Source organism: Meles meles, chromosome 8, assembly GCF_922984935.1.
Source record: "Meles meles chromosome 8, mMelMel3.1 paternal haplotype, whole genome shotgun sequence".
Lineage (NCBI taxonomy): Eukaryota > Metazoa > Chordata > Mammalia > Carnivora > Mustelidae > Meles > Meles meles.
The window spans coordinates 114,861,878-114,875,231 of NC_060073.1; the positions used below are offsets into that span (position 1 = coordinate 114,861,878).

The window sequence follows — 13,354 nt, forward strand, 5'->3', positions numbered from 1 at the left end:
GAGTGGGAGGGGAAGGTCTGCTTTACTCCCTCTCTCTCAGCCAACACCCCAGATAAATAAATAAATCTCTTAAAAATTTTATTTATTTGACAGACTGAGATCACAAGTAGGCAGAGAGGCAGGCAGAGAGAGAGAGAGAGAGAGAGAGAGAGGAGGAAGCAGGCTCCCGCTGAGCAGAGAGCCCGATGCGGGGCTCGATCCCAGGACCCTGACATAACGACCTGAGCCGAAGGCAGAGGCTTTAACCCACTGAGCCACCCAGGTGCCCCAAATAAATAAATCTTTTTTAAAAAAACAAGAAAGACCTAATTTTCACCTTCTTTACTAAGGTGTTAGTATTCTCTTTTCCCCTTACCTTTCTTGTTACTTTACTGAAAATGCTTCTATAGTTTCCCCATTAAATATGATATTTGATGTAAATTTCTGGTAGATAACTTTTACCTCATAAGGAAAGTTTCTTTTCTTTTTAAAATTTCTTTTCTATTTTGAATTTGTTAATTAAAAGAATCAGGGTATAGATTTAGCTTTACCAAATGATATTAATTTGAGATTATCATATAGGTTTTTTTCTCATTTGATCTGGTAATTAATTAATTTACTTACATTCCTGATGTAATCAGGATCAGAATGTGATCAGAATGTACCACTCTTTCACTATACTACCAGTTAGGGTGGCCGGTAATGCTGGTGGCAAAGATTTGCACAAAAAAGAAGAGCAATAAGCAGGGCAGAGTTTATTTACTCTCCAAGGGTGGAGAGAGGCCAGGCATGGAGGGAGATGTTGGCCCTATATTTGTTAGGCTGGGCCTTTTAAGGGATTTTGTGATGTGGGTTGCAGTTGCGCCCACAGGGGAGGGTTTGTAAGGAGGGTCAACTCTTGGCCAGGTAGAGCAGGAGTAACAAGTTTCAGAGTCAGGGTGGGGGGGTGGGCGTGGGGAAGCCTCTGTCCAGGGCCCTTCAGGAATGTGTGTTGTGCTTTGGCTAGAGAGGAATATGTTTCGTAGTTGTCTATTTTCTGAAGATGAGGGGCTCCATGACCTGGAAAAACAAAGTCAGGGCCAAGTACAGACACCCGCAAGTTTTATCAGTAAGGTCGACTGGAGAGGATGCTTTGAATAGAACCATTTTGCTACCAGAGTCAGAGTCATAGTGGTTCATGAAGAGCTCAAGAAGTGGCTTCATACACAGAATTAGGGCCTTCATTTCTTCAGTTCTTACTCTTCTGTGATTTTTCCAATAGCCCCAAGCTCTCAAGAGCACCTTTTCATGGTCCTTAGAAAGCTGGAGTTAGAAAGCAGGAGTACTGTTTTTGTTGTTGTTGTTGTTTTTCCATGCAGTTGCATACTTTCCATAGCTGGGTCTGGCTCAGGAACAAAGGGTAGAAACAAAAGAGGGAGAAAACAATAGAGTTTCCTTCAACACTGTTCAGATCACAGGGACTCGACTCCTTTTCTCAGTTCTCATGTAATAAAGAAGGATTTTCTCCGGGTTTTAGGTGCCTGCAACTCATCACAGCTGCTTTGTTGTAAGAGTTGTGGCTTTATGACTACACAGGGCAGGGTCAGGAGATTAATAAAAGAAAAAAGTGGGAGTTTTTTTCAAATTCACAATCCCCTACCTGGTCCTCCGACTAGAAAAGAGAGGTTTCTCTGGGAGCTAGTCTGCTGACACATGCTGTGTAGTTCCAGGATTTGGGCTTGTCCTAGAGTCTGAATTAAAAGACTGGAGTAGAAAAATAAAAACCAGAAAACTCACTATTTTAATAGTTGTTAGATGATTTTAGAGAAAGATATAGAGTGAGGTTTATTCATTTTAGGCAAAAGCAGAAGTGCCTGAAGTCTAGATTTGAACCATCTAACCCCCTGACCAGATTAAGATGATACAGATTCTTAGTGGGGCAGTGGTCTGGTGGAGCAAATGAAAACTCTCTTGGGAGAGACTCTCTCATAATCCTAGAGCTCCATTTATTTTTATAATTTCTGAAATGGAATATCTGCACTCAATAAAAAAAGGCACATGAAGAGACACAAGAATAAAAAATGAGAAACAACAGACAATGAAGAAGACCCACAGAGAACAGACACAGACTTTGAAATAACTGCTAACATGGTCAAGGAAAAAATATATAGTTATAAAGTTGTCCCTTATATTCTCTTATAGCTTTTAATATTCTCTGTATCTACAACTTGGTCTTCCTTTAGAAGGCTGGCCAGCTGCGGCTGCCTTTTGTATTGTTTTTTCCTGAGAAAACATTTATTTTTCCATTTGGTCCAGGTGTGGGAGAGGTCTCGCGCGTGGCTGAAAAGCTGTCTAGTGGCTGCATTGAGAGGCTCAGGCAGAAGCTTCTACACCACGGGGACATGAGGGGGACACTACAGTGGCCCCTCAAAGCCTGCTGGGCTCCAGAGGCTCTGTTGTGCTTGAAAGCTGAGTCAGGGGGCCGCCATCTTCCTGACGGGGTCACCTCCTCACCCCGGAAGTGGTTCTCCCAGAGCTCACAGACACGGGGCCCGGCGCCGGCAGGGCACGCCCGAGGGCTCTGGCTCTGGGCGGCCGCCCCTCACATTCTTCTCCAGAACCACGGTGGCTTCCACGGTGGCCTGGGGGCCACCCCACTCGTCGGTGGAGGCCTTGTGCGGGTCCTGGAAGAGGGCGCAGCCCCGTCTTGGGTTGGCGCCTTCCAGCGACGCCGGCGTCCTCGCGCTTCTCCTCAGGCGATCCAGAAGAAGTGGCCGCGCGGTGCAGAGCCACGTGGAGGCGGCGCACACCGAAGCCCCGAGACAGGTAGGCTGGCACCCAGCCGGTGAGCGTCGCGAGGGGGGTGCACTCGGGCTCCGCCTGGCCGGACTAGCCCTGACGTGGCCGGACTAGCCCTGACGTGGCCGGACTAGCCCTGACGTGGCCGGACTAGCTCTGACGTGGCCCGACTAGTCCTGACGTGGCCGGGCGTACGAGCTTGGCTGGCTCGAGTGAGCGCGTGGGCCGGTGCCGCGGGGGAGGCTGGCTGCGGACGGGCTTCTCGAGGTCGCGACTGGGTGGTCGGAAGCCGGACCAAGGGGCGTCTGGGGTCTGTGCCGCCCACACCCTGAGAAAGCCGGGGGCAGACGGGCCTCACTTTCGGGCGCACCGCCCGCCCTTCTACTAAATGGGTTGAGTTCGCTGTATGGGAGTGTGGGGGAATCCCTTTAGAAGAAAAGAATGTGGGATGCGTGGGGGTGGGGGGGCTCAGTCGACGAAGCGTCTGCCTTGGGCTCGGGTCCTGGGATCCAGCACCACATCGGGCTCCTTGCTCAGCGGGGAGCCTGCTTCTCCCTCTGCCTGCCGCTCTCCCTGCGTGTGCTCAGTCCGTCTCTGACAAAATCTTTAAGAAAAAAAAAAAAAAAAAAAGGGGGCACCTGGGTGGCTCAGTGGGTTAAAGCCTCTGCCTTCGGCTCAGGTCATGATCCCAGGGTCCTGGGATCGAGCCCCACATCGGGCTCTCTGCTCCACAGGGAGCCTGCTTCCTCCTCTCTCTCTGCCTAGTTGTGATTTCTCTCTGTCAAATAAATAAAATATAAAAAAAAAAAAAAAGGAAGAAAAAGTGTTACAAAGTCAGCGACCTTTCCAGAATAAGCAGTACTATAGCCTGTCTGGAGTTTAAAGAACTAGTTAGAGTCACTTTTACTTGGCCCATATTTTTATTTCTAAAATTGTATTTACTTCCATATTTTGAGATTTTACTTTTAAATAATCTCTACACCCAAGGTGGGGCTCAGCCTCACAACCCGCGATCAACAATCGCATGCTCTATGGGATGAGCTACTCAGGAGCCCCGAGAGAGAAATCCAGACTTTTTTTTTTTTTTTTTTTTTTAATTCATCTTACCCATTTGGACTATAGTCTCCAGGTTAGTCGAGTGCCCTCTTTTTTTGGCAGCACATTTTCTTCAGAGAATGTTATCTTGTCTGGTGATTTGTTTTGTCTTAATCTTCCCTTCTGTCCTGCCTCATCTTAATTTTGCAAATGTTCTCCTATCCCTTGAAAAGGCTTAGGGTTCCCCTAGAGGTGGCCCTCTTACTTGCCTCAGTTAACACTAAAAAGGGAAAAGGTTTTTAAATTTACTCAAATTTGTTGCTGCAGTTACAGATCTGTCATATATCCTGGTGAATGTCAACTGTCGATTTCAGTCAAAATTAGTTCAAAGGAACTGATGCTCCCGCAGTAGCAGAATTCGGGAATAAAGGAGTCTTGTATTTGTAAAAAGGGCGGTACTCTGCTTGGCTCATCTTGCTCCTGGCTTTGGGTCTTCAGGGCGTGAAGTGTGGCTGTAAGAGCAAAGCACTGCCACGTCATGGGGCTTTGTTCCTAATAGCGGTGACTGAGAAGAGGCCAGTGTCTGTGGAGCACTGTACATTGAGTAATTTCAGAGCAACTTTCTTTGAATATGGTTTCTCTTAAGTAAAAACAGGTACATAACCGGAAATGCATCTCCCCACTCCCATTGTCTTTCTTACCACAGTGTCCAAGCAGTATCTGCTGATATATAAATTACATATGCTTTTCAGACAAATGCAGTATTTTAAATAATTTGCTGCATGATTAATTTTAATTTTTTTTATCCCTAACAGTTACATGGTTAATCATGGCACATGATATGATTTATGTGCTTTACATGGGCATTGCTCAGAATTTGTTCTCTCGGTTGAGGTACTTCTACATCCAGGTGTCTAGCTAAAATCCCAAGTGATGGCCGTGTCCCATCTACATGGTTGCTTTCTTGCTTTCTTTTAGAGGATTTTCAAACATGGTAAGGTGTGGAGTACTATGAACTATCCCACCACCTCTCTTTCTTTTATTATTCCATTGTTACTTATGAAGGACTTATTTATGATCTAAACAAGATATAAAACCCGAGTCAGGGATGCCTGGGTGGTGCAGTCATGTAAGTGTTTGACTCTTGGTTTCAGCTCAGGTGGTGACTCAGTGTTGGGAGATTGAGATCCGCATCCAGCTACGTGCTCAGTGCAGAGTCTGTTTGGGAATCTCTCTCTCTCTGCCCGTTCTACTTGTGCTCGCTCTCTCTTTCACTCTCTCCACAATAAATAAATCTTTAAAAAAAGTTAAACCCAAACCAAAAAAAAAAAACAGATGACATGGGTGATTGCCGCTATAAATGAATGACCCAAGCTTTGTGCAGTGGCAGTATTGTAGCCAATGAGGTTTATCCGAGGCGCGATTATTGCTAATTAAAATGAATGACCCCAGGTGTAGCACTGGGGAGGGAAATCAGTACTCCCTAGTTAAGGAGATGAATACTTTGCCTGGAATGAGTCTTTCTGGAAATTTCTAGCTTTACTCCTGAATTGCCTCAGGAGTTTTGGTTCATACCCAGATGTGTGACTAAATCCATACACAGCAGAGGGCGCCCTAGTATAACAATAAAGCCCCAGGGCCACTGAACAGTTCTGCAGTTAACTGGGTTTGTGCTCAGTTCTTATAGATCTGGTGATAGCTGTTCAACAAACATCTGGTGAGCGTTTATTATGTGCCAGGCACATATACACTTTAGGCACTTCAGACACAAAGATGAATTTGGCTCAGTTCCTGCTCTCAAGAAACTTACACACAGCCGAGTAGGGGAGATGAGATTATTGTTAACTAAAAATCACAACAGCTAACATTTATTTTCCACTTACTATGCTTCACACACCATGCTAAGGGTTTTGCCTTCATAGTCTCATCTATTATTCATGAGTTTTCTAGAAGTCAGGTACTGTTGTTATGGCTGGCACCACACTGAACAGTGTTGTAACTAAGAAATAAGAGTGCTTGGGAAGAAATAAGAATGGCTTACGTCTACTGAAGGGAGTCAGGGGGAAAGAAATTAGACAGTGACATTAGCCTTTCCTGAACTGTGAGCTGCTTTAGTGGGTAGACTATGTTTTATTCAGTTTTAAAACTTTAGTGCCTAGCCTTCGATAAATACCTCATGATCGAAAGAATAATGTTTGAGCTTGATCTTGAATGATGAGATTTTTCACAATATAGGAGAGAGGAAAGTGTCTTCAAGGCAGTGGATACTACATAACAAAGATAGTGAAATATGATTGTAAGATAGGGCATTTCAAGTACTTTGGTATGAAGGAATATCAGAGTACAAGGTAGGGAGTGGGAGGAGAAGCTGTAAAGTAGGTTCGTGTCTCAACTATGCTGTGAATGAAGTAAGTCACCATAAGCTATTGTTGTGTAACAAATGACCATAAATGTAGTATTTTAAGCAATCAGTATTAATTATTGTTTATGAGGGTACAGGGCAGTTGGGGGGTTTTGCTGATCTGGTCAGACTTGGCTGATTTCAGGTGGGCTTGGTAAAAGTCTGTGGTGACCAAATGGGTAGACTAGGGGCTGCCTTGCCTATCATGGCCTCATCCACACATGTGGTGGTTGGCTGGATGTTGGCTGGTGGATCAAGGTGATTGGACCTGTCATCATTTATTAGGCTAGCCTGGGTTTATTCACTTGGCAGTGGCAGGGTTCTGAGGTGAGTGGAAGTGGGCAAAGCCTCTTGAGACCTCAGCTTATAGTTGGTCCTCTGGCATTTCTTCCACTTTCTATTGGCCAAAGTTAGTCACAGTCCAGCCTAAATTCTCAGGGTGGGGAAGTTGATTCCACCTCTTGATGGGAGCAGCTACAAAGTCAAATTGCAAAGGATGGGGATACAGAGAGGGATGAAGACTTGTGGATGTGTTTGCACTCAATCTCTTGCGGTAAGATCAGATACCAGAGGTTATCTCCATGTGAATACTAAGTATGGACATTATTTTATAAAAATGGGAATCTCTCAAAGACATGACATAGATTTGGGTTTCAGAAAGGTATCTCTGGTAGTGGTATGATACAAAATTTGGACGGGGGGAAGAGATTGAAGGCAATATGCCTTTGAGGTGGGCTGTGGTTTAAACAGAACCCACAACCTTAGTTCGCTCCATCTAGTGATCAAGACCACCTCTTCTCTTTTCTGTACCCACCAATTCATTTTTCATAGAGATTTTAGGGTTTGAATTTATATTTGTATGACTATGAATTAACTTCGGTGACCTCTGACTTTCTTGTCTATGTGCAATTTCCATCATTTCCTTCTCAGTGGTTGTTCCAAATGCCTTGAGGATGAAATACTGTCTAAAAGTTATTTTCTTACATAAAAGAAATACAGGTTGTGGGGGATCAAGGAAGGTTTTTGAGCAAGAGAAAATGTGATCATAGATACCACTTGGAAGGTGAGTTTCACAAGGAATAGTAGAATCGATTGATGGAGGAATGTTGTGATAAGGTAACCATTTGGAACCTGTAGAGATAGTTCATGTAGGAATTTATAAAGCCCAGTTTAGACAGGGGGTGAAGGTGGGGGATGGGAATTGGGAGTGGGAAGGGAGGGATGATCTGGAGGGTACTTCTATTCAGATGGGGAGAACGTCTGCAAATAGAGAACAAACTGATTATTGCCAGTGGGAAAGGAGTGGGGGGATGGACAAAATGGGTAAAGGGCAGTGGGAGATACAGGCTTCCAGTTATGGAATGAATAGTAAGTCATGGGGATGAAAGGCACAGCATAGGGAATATAGTCAGTAGTATTTTTCTTTTTCAAAGATTTTTATTTATTTGTTTGACAGAGAGTGAGTGAGCACAAGCAGAGGAGCAGCAGGCAGAGGGAGAAGCAGGCTCCCAGCTGAGCAGGTAGCCTGACCTAGGACTTGATCCCAGGACCCTGGGATCATGACCCAAGCTAAAGGCAGACACTTAACTGAGTGAGCCACCCAGGTGCCCTAGTCAATAGTAGCGTAATAGCATTGTATGGTGACAGATGGTAGCTACGCTGTAGTGAGCATAGCATAAGGTATAGAGATGCTGAATCACTGTTATACACCTGAAACTGATGCAGCATTGTTTGATAAACTATGCTTCAATTAAAAAATAATATCAAGTGTAAATAAAAAAGGTTGATAAATTGGACCTCATTACAATATAAAACATATTTTCTCCAAAGTTACTGTTAGTAGAGTAAAAAGATAAACCACTGAGTGAAAGGTGTTTTCAATATGTATATCCGATAAAAGATTCAAGGAATGTATAAAGATATGCCAATCAATAGGAGAAATTGGGCAGGGTATTTTTTTTAAGTGAGTAGAAGTATGGAACAGGAATTTCACAAAAATATTCAGATGGCCAATAAACAAATATAAAAATAGTTAATATCATTAGTTATCAGAGAAATCTAAATTAAAGCAAAAATAATATGTACATCTGCCAAAATAGTTGAAAATAAAACAAATGAATGTAATAATATCTAGTGTTAATGAGATATAGAGAAACAACAATTCTCATATACTGCTGTTATGATTTAAAATTAATGTAATTACTTTGAAATTATTAGAATCACTTTGGAAAATTCAGAAAGCTGTATGTTGGTTTTATAAGCCAGCAGTTTCACTCCTAGATATATACCCTATATCAGTGAATGTATATGTGCAATGAAAGGCTTGCATAGGAATGTTTATTACAGTACTCTTCCTAATAGACCAAGATAGAAAACAATCAAAATGTTCATGAAGTGTAGCATAGGTAAATTATAAAATTCAAACAATGGATTATTACTTGGCACCGAAGCAGAACGAAGTATTGGAGTATGAAACAACAGGTATAAATCTGACAAATATAACCTTGAATTAAAGAGGCCAAATACAGTGGAGTCCATTTCCTATAATTCCATTTATATTAAGTTTGAAAACAGACAAACTAATAATCTGTGTTGATAGAAGTCTGCAGAATAGTGGTTCCGTTTATGGTGGTTATTGACTGGACAGAACATGAAGGAGCTCTCTGGAGAGCTGGTGATACTTCCTTTCTTGATATGAATGGTTTTACTGGCTATACATATGCAAAAATCCATGTTTTATACATTACTGTATTATACTTCAATTAAAACTTATACGAGAAAAAAGTGTAAATAATCCCAGAGGCCAGATGCATAATGACTAAAGTACCACCTTGTTTTGGAAATATTATGGCAAATTTTCCACAATGGAATAACTAAATACTAAATGGCCCAAACAGAGGTTACTCTTGTGTTAGACAATTGTACTGTTAAGCTTAGAAAATTATTAAGTTCATTTTTTATACAGTCACAAAAAGATTAGAGGGAACTTGGAGCCTGCCTAGTTATAGGGATTTGACCAGGGAGAGGAAGAGATGGAGGTAAGTTCATTGATTAATGTCGGTCTTAAATTCCCACTATACTCCAAGGTCACCATTTTATAAAAATTAAATTTTATTGCTTAGATAGTAATAGCTAGTCATCATGGAAAATGCATGGGATTTTCAAGACTTTCTGGAGGAGGTAAACTTGAGTTGAGGCAGACAGTAGAAGTTAGATATAGACATGAAACTGACTCTGCCATTGATACTAAGTGTGGGACCCAGGGCAAGTTTTTACCTTTTCTGAGCCTCAGTTTCCTTATATATAAAAAGATGATTGTGCCTACTTGATACATTGTAAAGGGCATACAGAATTGTTTGTATAGTAGTCAGTACATAATGACAATAGCAAATAATCATATAGCATTTATCAGGTGCCGGACATTATTCTCATTTACATTATTACTTAATTTCTCAGGTAATATAACTCATTGAATCCTCATAACAATTCTGTGATGTGGATGTTTCTATTATACTCATTTTGCATATGAAGAAATATAGGCCATAGATGTTAAACAGCTAGCTTGTTATATAGTATATAAGTGAATAAAAGAGAAAAGAAAGAAAAAAAAGTTTATTTTTAAAAATTAAATCTTGAAGATTTTTTTATTTGGGTGTAGTTGCATATATCTTTTTGAGTTAGTGTTTTTGTTTTCTTTGAATAAATACTCAGTAGAGGAATTGTTGTATCAGGCAGTATTTATATTTTTAATTTTGGGGGGAACCTCCGTAATGTTTGCTATGGTGGCTGTACAAATTGATCAGCAGTATACAAGGGTTCTTTTTCTCCACCTCCTTGCCAACACTAGTTATTTCTTATCTTTTTTATTTTACTTATCTTTTACTTGCCATTCTGACAAGTGTGAGGTGATAACTCATTGTGGTTTTGATTTGCATTTCCCTGATGATGAGTGAACATTTTTTTATGTGTCTGTTGGCTATCTATATGTCCTCTTTGGGAAAATGCCTATTCAGGTCCTCCGTCCATTTTAAAATTGTTTTTTTGGTGTTGAGTTATATAGGTTCTTTATATAGTTTGGATATTAACCCCTTATTGGGTATATCATTTGTGGATATATTCTCCTATCCAGTAGGTTGCCTTTTTGTTTTCTTGATGGTTCCTTCACTGTGCAAAAGCTTTTTATTTTGATGTAGTCCCAATACGTGTTTTTTTTTTTTTTAAAGATTTTATTTATTTATTTGACAGAGAGAGAGATCACAAGTAGGCAGAGAGGCAGGCAGAGAGAGAGGAGGAAGCAGGCTCCCCGCGGAGCAGAGAGCCCGATGCGGGGCTCGATCCCAGGACCCTGAGATCATGACCTGAGCCGAAGGCAGCGGCTTAATCCACTGAGCCACCCAGGCGCCCCAGTGTTTTTTTTTCTTTTTGCTTTTGTTTCCCTTGCCTGAGACAGCCATATCTAGAAAAATACTGCTATGGGCAGTGAGAGAAAAATTCCTGCTTGTGCTCTCTTTTAGGATTTTTATGGTTTCAGGTCTCATATTTAGGACCTAATCTGGAATTTTAAATACATAAGTAAATAAATATTATTATTATTATTATTAAAGGAAGAAAAATGCCTGAAGCACAGGAAACAGTGTGTAAAAGGACAGGAAGTAAGAGATAGCCTAACATTGACTTATGCCTAAGACTGGTTTTAGTGGGATATTATTGCATCATCAATCAAGCTTCTCAGTCTCCTATACTAGAAACTGACTCAGAATAGCTTCAGCTAAAAGGAATTTTTGGTAGGATGTTAAGGGGCTCACACAATAGGAGGCTGAACGAACAGCTCAGAAACGTAGAACCCATAAAAACCCATGGAAATCTCAGTAGGCATTTTGGGGAAGGAACTGTGTGGTGAGCAATATTTGAAAAGAATAATCCCCAACCCGAACTCAGCTGAAGCTCGCTCAAATTCTTAGTCCTCAGGACATGTCTTATTGGTCAGTCTTAGTTACTTGCATCACTCCTGCTCCTACTCCCAGGACCAGGAGGAGGATCTGAGCCCTTCATCTTCTGTTATGGGAAGTGGTTTCCAAAAATTTTCTTCTAAGAAAACATACACTGGAGGAAAATTAGTTCCACAAGAAAATTGGGGTATTATTAGGATGGGGATGCATATTGAAAGCTAAACAATGACCTTATGTACTTTGTGTATTAAGAGAGCAATTAAAGTTGATACCTGGTTGCCACTTCCTGTGTCATCAAACAGGTTAGTGTTCCAAGGAGAGAAAGACATTTGATTATTTTCATAGTGTCAAAAAAGAGTCCTTATTACTGTTGGAAGATTTGAAAAATTTCTGGAAAATGGTGGTAGCCAAGAGATTATTCTTTTCACCATATGTTTGGAGACAGATATGTATATCTCCCTCATCCTTAGTTCTGATCTGACAGTTGGCTTGGTTTTTCACTTCTCTTCCAGCTCTCTGGAGAAGAGCTGCTTCTTGGACCAAAGGTAAGGGGGATGAAATACGACAGAAATTTTATTTTTTGCTATATATCCGGGGGTAGAGAGAAGGAAGAGAAGAGAGGGAGTAACAGGGTGGGAAGAGAAAGAGAGAGAGAGAGAGAGAGAAGGGGAGAATTTTTAGACAGAGAGGGAAGGTTAGAGATCATTAAATTTCTTTATTTTATAGATGAGAAAACTAAGATCCAAAGATGTTCTGGGGTGCCTGGCTAGTTCAGTTGGTGGAGGGTGCAACTCTTGATCTTGGGTTGTGCTTGAGCTCTGGGTTGGATGTAGAGATACTTAAAAATAAATAAACAAAGCTAAAAAAAAAAATCTCCAAACCAAAAAACCCCAAAGACATTCTGTGACTTACTCAAGGTCAAGCAGAAACAAAACTCACATCTCCTGATGTCAACTCTGCTTTTTCTATTCTAGCACAAAAACAATGAAATAAATTCTTCCAGATTTTTTTGTGGTTTGCAGCATGATTCAGATCAGTAAACTATTCAAGCTTCCAAAATTCCAGGGATTATATTCTTCCCATTTCCTGGGAAAACCTGGCTTGGTTTCTTTCCTTCAAGTTTCCTGTACCCTAGGGCAGGCTGTCTCCCTTCTCTGATTTATATATCAGTCGGCTACACCTCCCCTGTGTGGATTTGGTCATATCACAAGGGTCATTATGCTCTCATTTCATGAGCGGTGTCTCCTTGTCCCAGCTCCTTTACCTTTGCCTCAAGGCCTGGACCTCTACATCATTTAATAGTATATCAAAAAATGCGTGAATTGAAACTTACTTGGCCTGATTTGCAAACCACCTTTGTTAACAACTTATTTCTGCCTTTCAGTACTCTTGGCCCTGCTGTCTGGGATCTCAGGCTGCTAGTGTGCCTAGTGTAGCAACCTACTGAGGCAGTAGCCATGTATCTGTCTCTTTCCTGCTGTCTTCCTGAGCAGAACTAGCCCATTAATATGTCGTGTTTTTCACATTATTAGGCATAAATGGAGAATGTCTTTTTCAGATACCTGTTGCTGCATTATAAATCACTACACAACTTCATGGCTTAAAACAAAAAACATTTTTTATTTCTCATGAGTCTGTGGTGGGGTGGTTCTGCTGATCTGGGCTGAACTTGGCTGGTCGTGGTTGGGTTTGCTCATGCATCTGCAGTTAGAGGGCAGGTCGGCTGGGGCTGTTTGGGTCCAGGATAGCTTTAGATAGACTATCTTGACTTTCCTCCACGTGGGTTTTGATCCTCTAGCAGGCTAGCCCAAGCTTATCTTCCTGGTGGTGGCCAAGTTCAGAGTGGAGGAAGAAACCTAAAGTTTCTTTTTCAGGCCTGTTTGTATCAGGTTTGAGATTGTCCCATTAATAAAAGTGAGGCCTCAGGCTGAGCCCAGAGTCAGTGGGGAGAGCAGAGAAATCAGAGTCAGGGAAGCATGAAGTACAACACCCAGTTAAAGTAACCTTGAAATTATCCAGGCTGGTTGCTTGTTATATGTATATTACACATGTACTATTTAGGCATGTGTATATGTGTGTATAGTTTTAATCCAAAGTGATAATAGTAATTGATGGAGTAGTGACCAATGGAGTACAAATAACATTGGTTTTTTGTTTTGTTTTTTTGCCATCTTCTCCCATGTCCCTACTTTTTGCAAAGGATTTATTTAAG

At 41.5% G+C, this 13,354-nt stretch overlaps 1 pseudogene; it reads left to right on the plus strand.

Moving 5' to 3' along the window:
• The first annotated feature begins 5,164 nt into the window (after positions 1-5,164).
• LOC123950096 lies at positions 5,165-5,343 on the plus strand (annotated as a pseudogene).
• The last annotated feature ends 8,011 nt before the right edge of the window (positions 5,344-13,354 follow it).